Source organism: Gopherus flavomarginatus, chromosome 2, assembly GCF_025201925.1.
Source record: "Gopherus flavomarginatus isolate rGopFla2 chromosome 2, rGopFla2.mat.asm, whole genome shotgun sequence".
NCBI lineage: Eukaryota > Metazoa > Chordata > Testudines > Testudinidae > Gopherus > Gopherus flavomarginatus.
The window spans coordinates 86,592,982-86,604,051 of record NC_066618.1 but is presented as its reverse complement, the minus strand read 5'-3'; the positions used below and the strand labels follow the sequence as shown (position 1 = coordinate 86,604,051).

At 69.6% G+C, this 11,070-nt stretch overlaps 8 non-coding genes across 8 annotated transcripts; all 8 read left to right on the top strand.

The window, feature by feature from the left end:
• The first annotated feature begins 1,176 nt into the window (after positions 1–1,176).
• On the top strand, positions 1,177–1,295 carry LOC127046029 (5S ribosomal RNA). Its single transcript, XR_007772903.1, has one exon. It is a non-coding gene; the product is annotated as a 5S ribosomal RNA (ribosomal RNA).
• A 1,178-nt stretch (positions 1,296–2,473) lies between these two features.
• LOC127046088 (5S ribosomal RNA) lies at positions 2,474–2,593 on the top strand. The gene has a single exon (XR_007772951.1). It is a non-coding gene; the product is annotated as a 5S ribosomal RNA (ribosomal RNA).
• A 1,202-nt stretch (positions 2,594–3,795) lies between these two features.
• Positions 3,796–3,914, top strand: LOC127046090 (5S ribosomal RNA). The gene has a single exon (XR_007772953.1). It is a non-coding gene; the product is annotated as a 5S ribosomal RNA (ribosomal RNA).
• A 1,206-nt stretch (positions 3,915–5,120) lies between these two features.
• Positions 5,121–5,239, top strand: LOC127046095 (5S ribosomal RNA). The gene has a single exon (XR_007772956.1). It is a non-coding gene; the product is annotated as a 5S ribosomal RNA (ribosomal RNA).
• Positions 5,240–6,418: 1,179 nt separating this feature from the next.
• On the top strand, positions 6,419–6,537 carry LOC127046119 (5S ribosomal RNA). The gene has a single exon (XR_007772975.1). It is a non-coding gene; the product is annotated as a 5S ribosomal RNA (ribosomal RNA).
• Positions 6,538–7,723: 1,186 nt separating this feature from the next.
• On the top strand, positions 7,724–7,842 carry LOC127046085 (5S ribosomal RNA). The gene has a single exon (XR_007772947.1). It is a non-coding gene; the product is annotated as a 5S ribosomal RNA (ribosomal RNA).
• Positions 7,843–9,041: 1,199 nt separating this feature from the next.
• Positions 9,042–9,160, top strand: LOC127046107 (5S ribosomal RNA). The gene has a single exon (XR_007772963.1). It is a non-coding gene; the product is annotated as a 5S ribosomal RNA (ribosomal RNA).
• Positions 9,161–10,340: 1,180 nt separating this feature from the next.
• On the top strand, positions 10,341–10,459 carry LOC127046022 (5S ribosomal RNA). Its single transcript, XR_007772897.1, has one exon. It is a non-coding gene; the product is annotated as a 5S ribosomal RNA (ribosomal RNA).
• Positions 10,460–11,070: the final 611 nt, after the last annotated feature.

Genomic DNA, 11,070 nt, shown 5'->3' with positions numbered 1-11,070 from the left:
CTGCAGGTCTCCCTCGGGCACACGCTTTTAAACGCCTCGTCCTGGCTGTGCTGTCGCTAAGGTCTCCCAGGCCGTAGCCGCCTCGCCCACCGCGGCCGAGGGCTTGGGCTCTGGGCGCCCGGCACCCGTGGCGCGGGGTTTTTTTCTCTTTGAAACCAGCCGGCGCCCTTGCCCCGTTGGCAGCAGGTGTGGGTGTGAGGCAGCTGGCCGAAGCGGCGGCAGGCGCCCCAAGGCCTGTCTGCGGTCGCGCTCCCTGCCCCAGCAGCTTCGGCTCCGGCGCCGGGAGCGGGAGGCTGGGCGAAAGGAAAGCCGCAAAGCGCAGCCCGGGCCCTTTTGGGGGTGGCTGCTTTTGGCAGCATGCCCCCTGGCAGCTGGGCCTTTAAAAGCGGGAGGAGAGAGAGGCAGCTGCTGCCCTAAGGTGGCCCTTTTGGCCGGGAAGGCTGCCTGCGGGCCGGGAGCAGTCCCCAGCTCGGGGGAAGTTGGGTGCTGGTCTCCTCTGGGCTGATCCCCCTGAGGAGGAGGCGGTGTCGGTGTCGGTGTCGGTGTCTGTGTCTGTGTCGGTGTCCCATCCTGCCTCCCCCGGGGCCTAGCGAAGCGGGAGACGGGGCAGGGCGCGGGCGAGGCCTCCGGGCCGCGCGAGCCGGGTTTCCCGGAGCGAGGAAAAGGCAGGCCAAGTGCGGGAGGGCGTCCCCAGGGAGGCGTGAGGTGTGTGGAGCCCCAGGAGCTGTGATCAAAGGGCGAGCGGCAGCGGGTGTGCGTGGGGCAGCGGGGTCCTGGGCGTTGGGTTGCGGCGCGCCTGGGGGGTGGTGGTGCGCGGGGTTTTTGTCGTGGGGGGTGGGTGCGGCGGATTTGTGAGGGCCCGCGGTTCAGGAGCGAGTGCGCGGCGGGCGGGGGAGAGGGGTGTATTTGTGAGGGGTGGGGGGAGTCTTAGGCGTGGTGTGTGCGGGCCAGGGGTGGGTGTCTGCGGATCGTGGGGCGGGGCGGGAGCGTTGGTGTGGCGAGGGAGGGGTGTGAGGCTGGTGGCGCGTGCCTGTGTTGCTCGGGGCGTGGCGTGGCGTGGCGGGCGGGGCGGGGCGGCCGCGGGGAGGGGTGGGAGGGGAGAGGACTGAATATAGGGGAGGAGACAGGGCTCGTCGGCGGGCTTGTTTAAAGGCAGGCAAAGCGGCAGGCGACAGCGTCTACGGCCATACCACCCTGAACACGCCCGATCTCGTCTGATCTCGGAAGCTAAGCAGGGTCGGGCCTGGTTAGTACTTGGATGGGAGACCTCCTGGGAATACTGGGTGCTGTAGGCTTTTGCCGCTTCCTGACGCTGCCCGGCTGCAGGTCTCCCTCGGGCACACGCTTTTACCGCCTCGTCCTGGCTGCTTCCGCTAAGGTCTCCCAGGCCGTAGCCGCCTCGCCCACCGCGGCCGAGGGCTTGGGCTCTGGGCGCCCGGCACCCGTGGCGCGGGGTTTTTTCTCTTTGAAACCAGCCGGCGGCCTTGCCCCGTTGGCAGCAGGTGTGGGTGGGAGGCCAGCTGGCCGAAGCGGCGGCAGGCGCCCCAAGGCCTGTCTGCGGTCGCGCTCCCTGCCAGCAGCTTCGGCTCCGGCGCCGGGAGCGGGAGGCTGGGCGAAAGGAAAGCCGCAAAGCGCAGCCCGGGCCTTTTGGGGGTGGCTGCTTTTGGCAGCATGCCTCCCTGGCAGCTGGGCCTTTAAAAGCGGGAGGAGAGAGAGGCAGCTGCTGCCCTAAGGTGGCCCTTTTGGCCGGGAAGGCTGCCTGCGGGCCGGGAGCAGTCCCAGCTCGGGGGAAGTTGGGTGCTGGTCTCCTCTGGGCTGATCCCCCTGAGGAGGAGGCGGTGTCGGTGTCGGTGTCAGTGTCTGTGTCTGTGTCGGTGTCCCATCCTGCCTCCCCCGGGCCTAGCGAAGCGGGAGACGGGCAGGGCGCGGGCGAGGCCTCCGGGCCGCGCGAGCCGGGTTTCCCGGAGCGAGGAAAAGGCAGGCCAAGTGCGGGAGGGCGTCCCCAGGGAGGCGTGAGGTGTGTGGAGCCCCAGGAGCTGTGATCAAAGGGCGAGCGGCAGCGGGTGTGCGTGGGGCAGCGGGGTCCTGGGCGTTGGGGTTGCGGCGCGCCTGGGGGTGGTGGTGCGCGGGGTTTTGTGTCGTGGGTGGGTGCGGCGGATTTGTGAGGGTCCCGCGGTTCAGGAGCGAGTGCGCGGCGGGCGGGGGAGAGGGGTGTATTTGTGAGGGGTGGGGGGAGTCTTAGGCGTGGTGTGTGCGGGCCAGGGTGGGGGTCTGGCGGATCGTGGGGGGGGGGCGGGAGCGTTGGTGTGGCGAGGGAGGGGTGTGAGGCTGGTGGCGCGTGCCTGTGTTGCTCGGGGCGTGGCGTGGCGTGGCGGGGCCGCAGGGGAGGGGAGGGGAGAGGACTGAATATAGGGGAGGAGACAGGGCTCGTCGGCGGGCTTGTTTAAAGGCAGGCAAAGCGGCAGGCGACAGCGTCTACGGCCATACCACCCTGAACACGCCCGATCTCGTCTGATCTCGGGAAGCTAAGCAGGGTCGGGGCCTGGTTAGTACTTGGATGGGAGACCTCCTGGGAATACTGGTGCTGTAGGCTTTTGCCGCTTCCTGACGCTGCCCGGCTGCAGGTCTCCCTCGGGCACACGCTTTTACCGCCTCGTCCTGGCTTGCTTCCGCTAAGGTCTCCCAGGCCGTAGCCGCCTCGCCCACCGCGGCCGAGGGCTTGGGCTCTGGGCGCCCGGCACCCGTGGCGCGGGGTTTTTTTCTCTTTGAAACCAGCCGGCGGCCTTGCCCCGTTGGCAGCAGGTGTGGGTGGGAGGCCAGCTGGCCGAAGCGGCGGCAGGCGCCCCAAGGCCTGTCTTCGGTCCGCGCTCCCTGCCAGCCGCTTCGGCTCCGGCGCCGGGAGCGGGAGGCTGGGCGAAAAGGAAAGCCGCAAAGCGCAGCCCGGGCCTTTTGGGGGTGGCTGCTTTTGGCAGCATGCCTCCCTGGCAGCTGGGCCTTTAAAAGCGGGAGGAGGAGAGAGGCAGCTGCTGCCCTAAGGTGGCCCTTTTGGCCGGGAAGGCTGCCTGCGGGCCGGGAGCAGTCCCCAGCTCGGGGGGAAGTTGGGTGCTGGTCTCCTCTGGGCTGATCCCCCTGAGGAGGAGGCGGTGTCGGTGTCGGTGTCAGTGTCTGTGTCTGTGTCGGTGTCCCATCCTGCCTCCCCCGGGGCCTAGCGAAGCGGGAGACGGGGCAGGGCGCGGGCGAGGCCTCCGGGCCGCGCGAGCCGGGTTTCCCGGAGCGAGGAAAAGGCAGGCCAAGTGCGGGAGGGCGTCCCCAGGGAGGCGTGAGGTGTGTGTAGCCCCAGGAGCTGTGATCAAAGGGCGAGCGGCAGCGGGTGTGCGTGGGGCAGCGGGGTCCTGGGCGTTGGGTTGCGGCGCGCCTGGGGGTGGTGGTGCGCGGGGTTTTGTGTCGTGGGTGGGTGCGGCGGATTTGTGAGGGTCCCGCGGTTCAGGAGCGAGTGCGCGGCGGGCGGGGGAGAGGGGTGTATTTGTGAGGGTGCGGGGGAGTCTTTAGGCGTGGTGTGTGCGGGCCAGGGGTGGGGGTCTGCGGATCGTGGGGCGGGGCGGGAGCGTTGGTGTGGCGAGGGAGGGGTGTGAGGCTGGTGGCGCGTGCCTGTGTTGCTCGGGCGTGGCGGGCGTGGCGGGGGGGGGGGCCGCGGGGGGGGGGGGGGGGTGGGGAGGGGAGAGGACTGAATATAGGGGAGGAGACAGGGCTCGTCGGCGGGCTTGTTTAAAGGCAGGCAAAGCGGCAGGCGACAGTGCCTACGGCCATACCACCCTGAACACGCCCGATCTCGTCTGATCTCGGAAGCTAAGCAGGGTCGGGCCTGGTTAGTACTTGGATGGGAGACCTCCTGGGAATACTGGGTGCTGTAGGCTTTTGCCGCTTCCTGACGCTGCCCGGCTGCAGGTCTCCCTCGGGCACACGCTTTTACCGCCTCGTCCTGGCTTGCTTCCGCTAAGGTCTCCCAGGCCGTAGCCGCCTCGCCCACCGCGGCCGAGGGGTTGGGCTCTGGGCGCCCGGCACCCGTGGCGCGGGGTTTTTTCTCTTTGAAACCAGCCGGCGGCCTTGCCCCGTTGGCAGCAGGTGTGGGTGGGAGGCCAGCTGGCCGAAGCGGCGGCAGGCGCCCCAAGGCCTGTCTGCGGTCGCGCTCCCTGCCAGCCGCTTCGGCTCCGGCGCCGGGAGCGGGAGGCTGGGCGAAAGGAAAGCCGCAAAGCGCAGCCCGGGCCTTTTGGGGGTGGCTGCTTTTGGCAGCATGCCTCCCTGGCAGCTGGGCCTTTAAAAGCGGGAGGAGAGAGAGGCAGCTGCTGCCCTAAGGTGGCCCTTTTGGCCGGGAAGGCTGCCTGCGGGCCGGGAGCAGTCCCCAGCTCGGGGGAAGTTGGGTGCTGGTCTCCTCTGGGCTGATCCCCCTGAGGAGGAGGCGGTGTCGGTGTCGGTGTCGGTGTCGGTGTCTGTGTCTGTGTCGGTGTCCCATCCTGCCTCCCCCGGGGCCTAGCGAAGCGGGAGACGGGGCAGGGCGCGGGCGAGGCCTCCGGGCCGCGCGAGCCGGGTTTCCCGGAGCGAGGAAAAGGCAGGCCAAGTGCGGGAGGGCGTCCCCAGGGAGGCGTGAGGTGTGTGTAGCCCCAGGAGCTGTGATCAAAGGGCGAGCGGCAGCGGGTGTGCGTGGGGCAGCGGGGTCCTGGGCGTTGGGTTGCGGCGCGCCTGGGGGTGGTGGTGCGCGGGGTTTTGTGTCGTGGGTGGGTGCGGCGGATTTGTGAGGGTCCCGCGGTTCAGGAGCGAGTGCGCGGCGGGCGGGGGAGAGGGGTGTATTTGTGAGGGGTGGGGGGAGTCTTAGGCGTGGTGTGTGCGGGCCAGGGGTGGGGGTCTGCGGATCGTGGGGCGGGGCGGGAGCGTTGGTGTGGCGAGGGAGGGGTGTGAGGCTGGTGGCGCGTGCCTGTGTTGCTCGGGGCGTGGCGTGGCGTGGCGGGGCGGGGCGGGGCCGCAGGGGAGGGGAGGGGTGGGGAGGGGAGAGGACTGAATATAGGGGAGGAGACAGGGCTCGTCGGCGGGCTTGTTTAAAGGCAGGCAAAGCGGCAGGCGACAGTGCCTACGGCCATACCACCCTGAACACACCCGATTTCGTCTGATCTCGGAAGCTAAGCAGGGTCGGGCCTGGTTAGTACTTGGATGGGAGACCTCCTGGGAATACTGGGTGCTGTAGGCTTTTGCCGCTTCCTGACGCTGCCCGGCTGCAGGTCTCCCTCGGGCACACGCTTTTACCGCCTCGTCCTGGCTTGCTTCCGCTAAGGTCTCCCAGGCCGTAGCCGCCTCGCCCACCGCGGCCGAGGGCTTGGGCTCTGGGCGCCCGGCACCCGTGGCGCGGGGTTTTTTCTCTTTGAAACCAGCCGGCGGCCTTGCCCCGTTGGCAGCAGGTGTGGGTGGGAGGCCAGCTGGCCGAAGCGGCGGCAGGCGCCCCAAGGCCTGTCTGCGGTCGCGCTCCCTGCCAGCCGCTTCGGCTCCGGCGCCGGGAGCGGGAGGCTGGGCGAAAGGAAAGCCGCAAAGCGCAGCCCGGGCCTTTTGGGGGTGGCTGCTTTTGGCAGCATGCCTCCCTGGCAGCTGGGCCTTTAAAAGCGGGAGGAGAGAGAGGCAGCTGCTGCCCTAAGGTGGCCCTTTTGGCCGGGAAGGCTGCCTGCGGGCCGGGAGCAGTCCCCAGCTCGGGGGAAGTTGGGTGCTGGTCTCCTCTGGGCTGATCCCCCTGAGGAGGAGGCGGTGTCGGTGTCGGTGTCGGTGTCTGTGTCTGTGTCGGTGTCCCATCCTGCCTCCCCCGGGGCCTAGCGAAGCGGGAGACGGGGCAGGGCGCGGGCGAGGCCTCCGGGCCGCGCGAGCCGGGTTTCCCGGAGCGAGGAAAAGGCAGGCCAAGTGCGGGAGGGCGTCCCCAGGGAGGCGTGAGGTGTGTGGAGCCCCAGGAGCTGTGATCAAAGGGCGAGCGGCAGCGGGTGTGCGTGGGGCAGCGGGGTCCTGGGCGTTGGTTGCGGCGCGCCTGGGGGTGGTGGTGCGCGGGGTTTTGTGTCGTGGGTGGGTGCGGCGGATTTGTGAGGGTCCCGCGGTTCAGGAGCGAGTGCGCGGCGGGCGGGGGAGAGGGGTGTATTTGTGAGGGGCGGGGGGAGTCTTAGGCGTGGTGTGTGCGGGCCAGGGGTGGGGGTCTGCGGATCGTGGGGCGGGGCGGGAGCGTTGGTGTGGCGAGGGAGGGGTGTGAGGCTGGTGGCGCGTGCCTGTGTTGCTCGGGGCGTGGCGTGGCGGGGCGGGGCCGCAGGGGAGGGGAGGGGAGAGGACTGAATATAGGGGAGGAGACAGGGCTCGTCGGCGGGCTTGTTTAAAGGCAGGCAAAGCGGCAGGCGATAGCGTCTACGGCCATACCACCCTGAACACGCCCGATCTCGTCTGATCTCGGAAGCTAAGCAGGGTCGGGCCTGGTTAGTACTTGGATGGGAGACCTCCTGGGAATACTGGGTGCTGTAGGCTTTTGCCGCTTCCTGACGCTGCCCGGCTGCAGGTCTCCCTCGGGCACACGCTTTTACCGCCTCGTCCTGGCTTGCTTCCGCTAAGGTCTCCCAGGCCGTAGCCGCCTCGCCCACCGCGGCCGAGGGCTTGGGCTCTGGGCGCCCGGCACCCGTGGCGCGGGGTTTTTTCTCTTTGAAACCAGCCGGCGGCCTTGCCCCGTTGGCAGCAGGTGTGGGTGGGAGGCCAGCTGGCCGAAGCGGCGGCAGGCGCCCCAAGGCCTGTCTGCGGTCGCGCTCCCTGCCAGCAGCTTCGGCTCCGGCGCCGGGAGCGGGAGGCTGGGCGAAAGGAAAGCCGCAAAGCGCAGCCCGGGCCTTTTGGGGGTGGCTGCTTTTGGCAGCATGCCTCCCTGGCAGCTGGGCCTTTAAAAGCGGGAGGAGAGAGAGGCAGCTGCTGCCCTAAGGTGGCCCTTTTGGCCGGGAAGGCTGCCTGCGGGCCGGGAGCAGTCCCCAGCTCGGGGGAAGTTGGGTGCTGGTCTCCTCTGGGCTGATCCCCCTGAGGAGGAGGCGGTGTCGGTGTCGGTGTCAGTGTCTGTGTCTGTGTCGGTGTCCCATCCTGCCTCCCCCGGGGCCTAGCGAAGCGGGAGACGGGGCAGGGCGCGGGCGAGGCCTCCGGGCCGCGCGAGCCGGGTTTCCCGGAGCGAGGAAAAGGCAGGCCAAGTGCGGGAGGGCGTCCCCCAGGGAGGCGTGAGGTGTGTGGAGCCCCAGGAGCTGTGATCAAAGGGCGAGCGGCAGCGGGTGTGCGTGGGGCAGCGGGGTCCTGGGCGTTGGGTTGCGGCGCGCCTGGGGGTGGTGGTGCGCGGGGTTTTGTGTCGTGGGTGGGTGCGGCGGATTTGTGAGGGTCCCGCGGTTCAGGAGCGAGTGCGCGGCGGGCGGGGGAGAGGGGTGTATTTGTGAGGGGCGGGGGGAGTCTTAGGCGTGGTGTGTGCGGGCCAGGGGTGGGGGTCTGCGGATCGTGGGGCGGGGCGGGAGCGTTGGTGTGGCGAGGGAGGGGTGTGAGGCTGGTGGCGCGTGCCTGTGTTGCTCGGGGCGTGGCGTGGCGGGGCGGGGCCGCAGGGGAGGGGAGGGGAGGGGAGAGGACTGACTATAGGGGAGGAGACAGGGCTCGTCGGCGGGCTTGTTTAAAGGCAGGCAAAGCGGCAGGCGACAGCGTCTACAGCCATACCACCCTGAACACGCCCGATCTCGTCTGATCTCGGAAGCTAAGCAGAGTCGGGCCTGGTTAGTACTTGGATGGGAGACCTCCTGGGAATACTGGGTGCTGTAGGCTTTTGCCGCTTCCTGACGCTGCCCGGCTGCAGGTCTCCCTCGGGCACACGCTTTTACCGCCTCGTCCTGGCTTGCTTCCGCTAAGGTCTCCCAGGCCGTAGCCGCCTCGCCCACCGCGGCGAGGGCTTGGGCTCTGGGCGCCCGGCACCCGTGGCGCGGGGTTTTTTTCTCTTTGAAAGCCAAGCCGGCGGCCTTGCCCCGTTGGCAGCAGGTGTGGGTGGGAGGCCAGCTTGGCCGAAGCGGCGGCAGGCGCCCCAAGGCCTGTCTGCGGTCGCGCTCCCTGCCAGCCGCTTCGGCTCCGGCGCCGGGAGCGGGAGGCTGGGCGAAAGGAAAGCCGCAAAGCGCAGCCCGGGCCCTTTTGGGGGTGGCTGCTTTTGGCAGCATGCCTCCCTGGCAGCTGGGCCTTAAAAGCGGGAGGAGAGAGAGGCAGCTGCTGCCCTAAGGTGGCCCTTTTGGCCGGGAAGCTGCCTGCGGGCCGGGAGCAGTCCCCAGCTCGGGGGAAGTTGGGTGCTGGTCTCCTCTGGGCTGATCCCCCTGAGGAGGAGGCGGTGTCGGTGTCCGGTGTCAGGTGTCTGTGTCTGTGTCGGTGTCCCATCCTGCCTCCCCGGGGCCTAGCGAAGCGGGAGACGGGGCAGGGCTGCGGGCGAGGCCTCCGGGCCGCGCGAGCCGGGTTTCCCGGAGCGAGGAAAAGGCAGGCCAATTGCGGGAGGGCGTCCCCAGGGAGGCGTGAGGTGTGTGGAGCCCCAGGAGCTGTGATCAAAGGGCGAGCGGCAGCGGGTGTGCGTGGGGCAGCGGGGTCCTGGGCGTTGGGTTGCGGCGCGCCTGGGGGTGGTGGTGCGCGGGGTTTTGTGTCGTGGGTGGGTGCGGCGGATTTGTGAGGGTCCCGCGGTTCAGGAGCGAGTGCGCGGCGGGCGGGGGAGAGGGGTGTATTTGTGAGGGGCGGGGGGAGTCTTAGGCGTGGTGTGTGCGGGCCAGGGGTGGGGGTCTGCGGATCGTGGGGCGGGGCGGGAGCGTTGGTGTGGCGAGGGAGGGGTGTGAGGCTGGTGGCGCGTGCCTGTGTTGCTCGGGGCGTGGCGTGGCGGGGCGGGGCCGCAGGAGAGGGGAGGGGAGGGGAGGGGAGGGGAGAGGACTGACTATAGGGGAGGAGACAGGGCTCGTCGGCGGGCTTGTTTAAAGGCAGGCAAAGCGGCAGGCGACAGCGTCTACGGCCATACCACCCTGAACACGCCCGATCTCGTCTGATCTCGGAAGCTAAGCAGGGTCGGGCCTGGTTAGTACTTGGATGGGAGACCTCCTGGGAATACTGGGTGCTGTAGGCTTTTGCCGCTTCCTGACGCTGCCCGGCTGCAGGTCTCCCTCGGGCACACGCTTTTACCGCCTCATCCTGGCTTGCTTCCGCTAAGGTCTCCCAGGCCGTAGCCGCCTCGCCCACCGCGGCCGAGGGCTTGGGCTCTGGGCGCCCGGCACCCGTGGCGCGGGGTTTTTTCTCTTTGAAACCAGCCGGCGGCCTTGCCCCGTTGGCAGCAGGTGTGGGTGGGAGGCCAGGTGGCCGAAGCGGCGGCAGGCGCCCCAAGGCCTGTCTGCGGTCGCGCTCCCTGCCAGCCGCTTCGGCTCCGGCGCCGGGAGCGGGAGGCTGGGCGAAAGGAAAGCCGCAAAGCGCAGCCCGGGCCTTTTGGGGGTGGCTGCTTTTGGCAGCATGCCTCCCTGGCAGCTGGGCCTTTAAAAGCGGGAGGAGAGAGAGGCAGCTGCTGCCCTAAGGTGGCCCTTTTGGCCAGAAAGGCTGCCTGCGGGCCGGGAGCAGTCCCCAGCTCGGGGGAAGTTGGGTGCTGGTCTCCTCTGGGCTGATCCCCCTGAGGAGGGGGCGGTGTCGGTGTCGGTGTCGGTGTCTGTGTCGGTGTCCCATCCTGCCTCCCCCGGGGCCTAGCGAAGCGGGAGACGGGGCAGGGCGCGGGCGAGGCCTCCGGGCCGCGCGAGCCGGGTTTCCCGGAGCGAGGAAAAGGCAGGCCAAGTGCGGGAGGGCGTCCCCAGGGAGGCGTGAGGTGTGTGGAGCCCCAGGAGCTGTGATCAAAGGGCGAGCGGCAGCGGGTGTGCGTGGGGGCAGCGGGGTCCTGGGCGTTGGGTTGCGGCGCGCCTGGGGGTGGTGGTGCGCGGGGTTTTGTGTCGTGGGTGGGTGCGGCGGATTTGTGAGGGTCCCGCGGTTCAGGAGCGAGTGCGCGGCGGGCGGGGGAGAGGGGTGTATTTGTGAGGGGTGGGGGGAGTCTTAGGCGTGGTGTGTGCGGGCCAGGGGTGGGGGTCTGCGGATCGTGGGGCGGGGCGGGAGCGTTGGTGTGGCGAGGGAGGGGTGTGAGGCTGGTGGCGCGTGCCTGTGTTGCTCGGGGCGTGGCGTGGCGGGGCGGGGCCGCAGGGGAGGGGAGGGGAGGGGAGAGGACTGAATATAGGGGAGGAGACAGGGCTCGTCGGCGGGCTTGTTTAAAGGCAGGCAAAGCGGCAGGTGACAGCGTCTACGGCCATACCACCCTGAACACACCCGATCTCGTCTGATCTCGGAAGCTAAGCAGGGTCGGGCCTGGTTAGTACTTGGATGGGAGACCTCCTGGGAATACTGGGTGCTGTAGGCTTTTGCCGCTTCCTGACGCTGCCCGGCTGCAGGTCTCCCTCGGGCACACGCTTTTACCGCCTCGTCCTGGCTTGCTTCCGCTAAGGTCTCCCAGGCCGTAGCCGCCTCGCCCACGCGGCCGAGGGCTTGGGCTCTGGGCGCCCGGCACCCGTGGCGCGGGGTTTTTTCTCTTTGAAACCAGCCGGCGGCCTTGCCCCGTTGGCAGCAGGTGTGGGTGGGAGGCCAGCTGGCCGAAGCGGCGGCAGGCGCCCCAAGGCCTGTCTGCGGTCGCGCTCCCTGCCAGCCGCTTCGGCTCCGGCGCCGGGAGCGGGAGGCTGGGCGAAAGGAAAGCCGCAAAGCGCAGCCCGGGCCTTTTGGGGGGTGGCTGCTTTTGGCAGCATGCCTCCTGGCAGCTGGGCCTTTTAAAAGCGGGGAGGAGAGAGAGGCAGCTGCTGCCCTAAGGTGGCCCTTTTGGCCGGGAAGGCTGCCTGCGGGCCGGGAGCAGTCCCCAGCTCGGGGGGAAGTTGGGTGCTGGTCTCCTCTGGGCTGATCCACCCTGAGGAGGAGGCGGTGTCGGTGTCGGTGTCGGTGTCTGTGTCGGTGTCCCATCCTGCCTCCCCCGGGGCCTAGCGA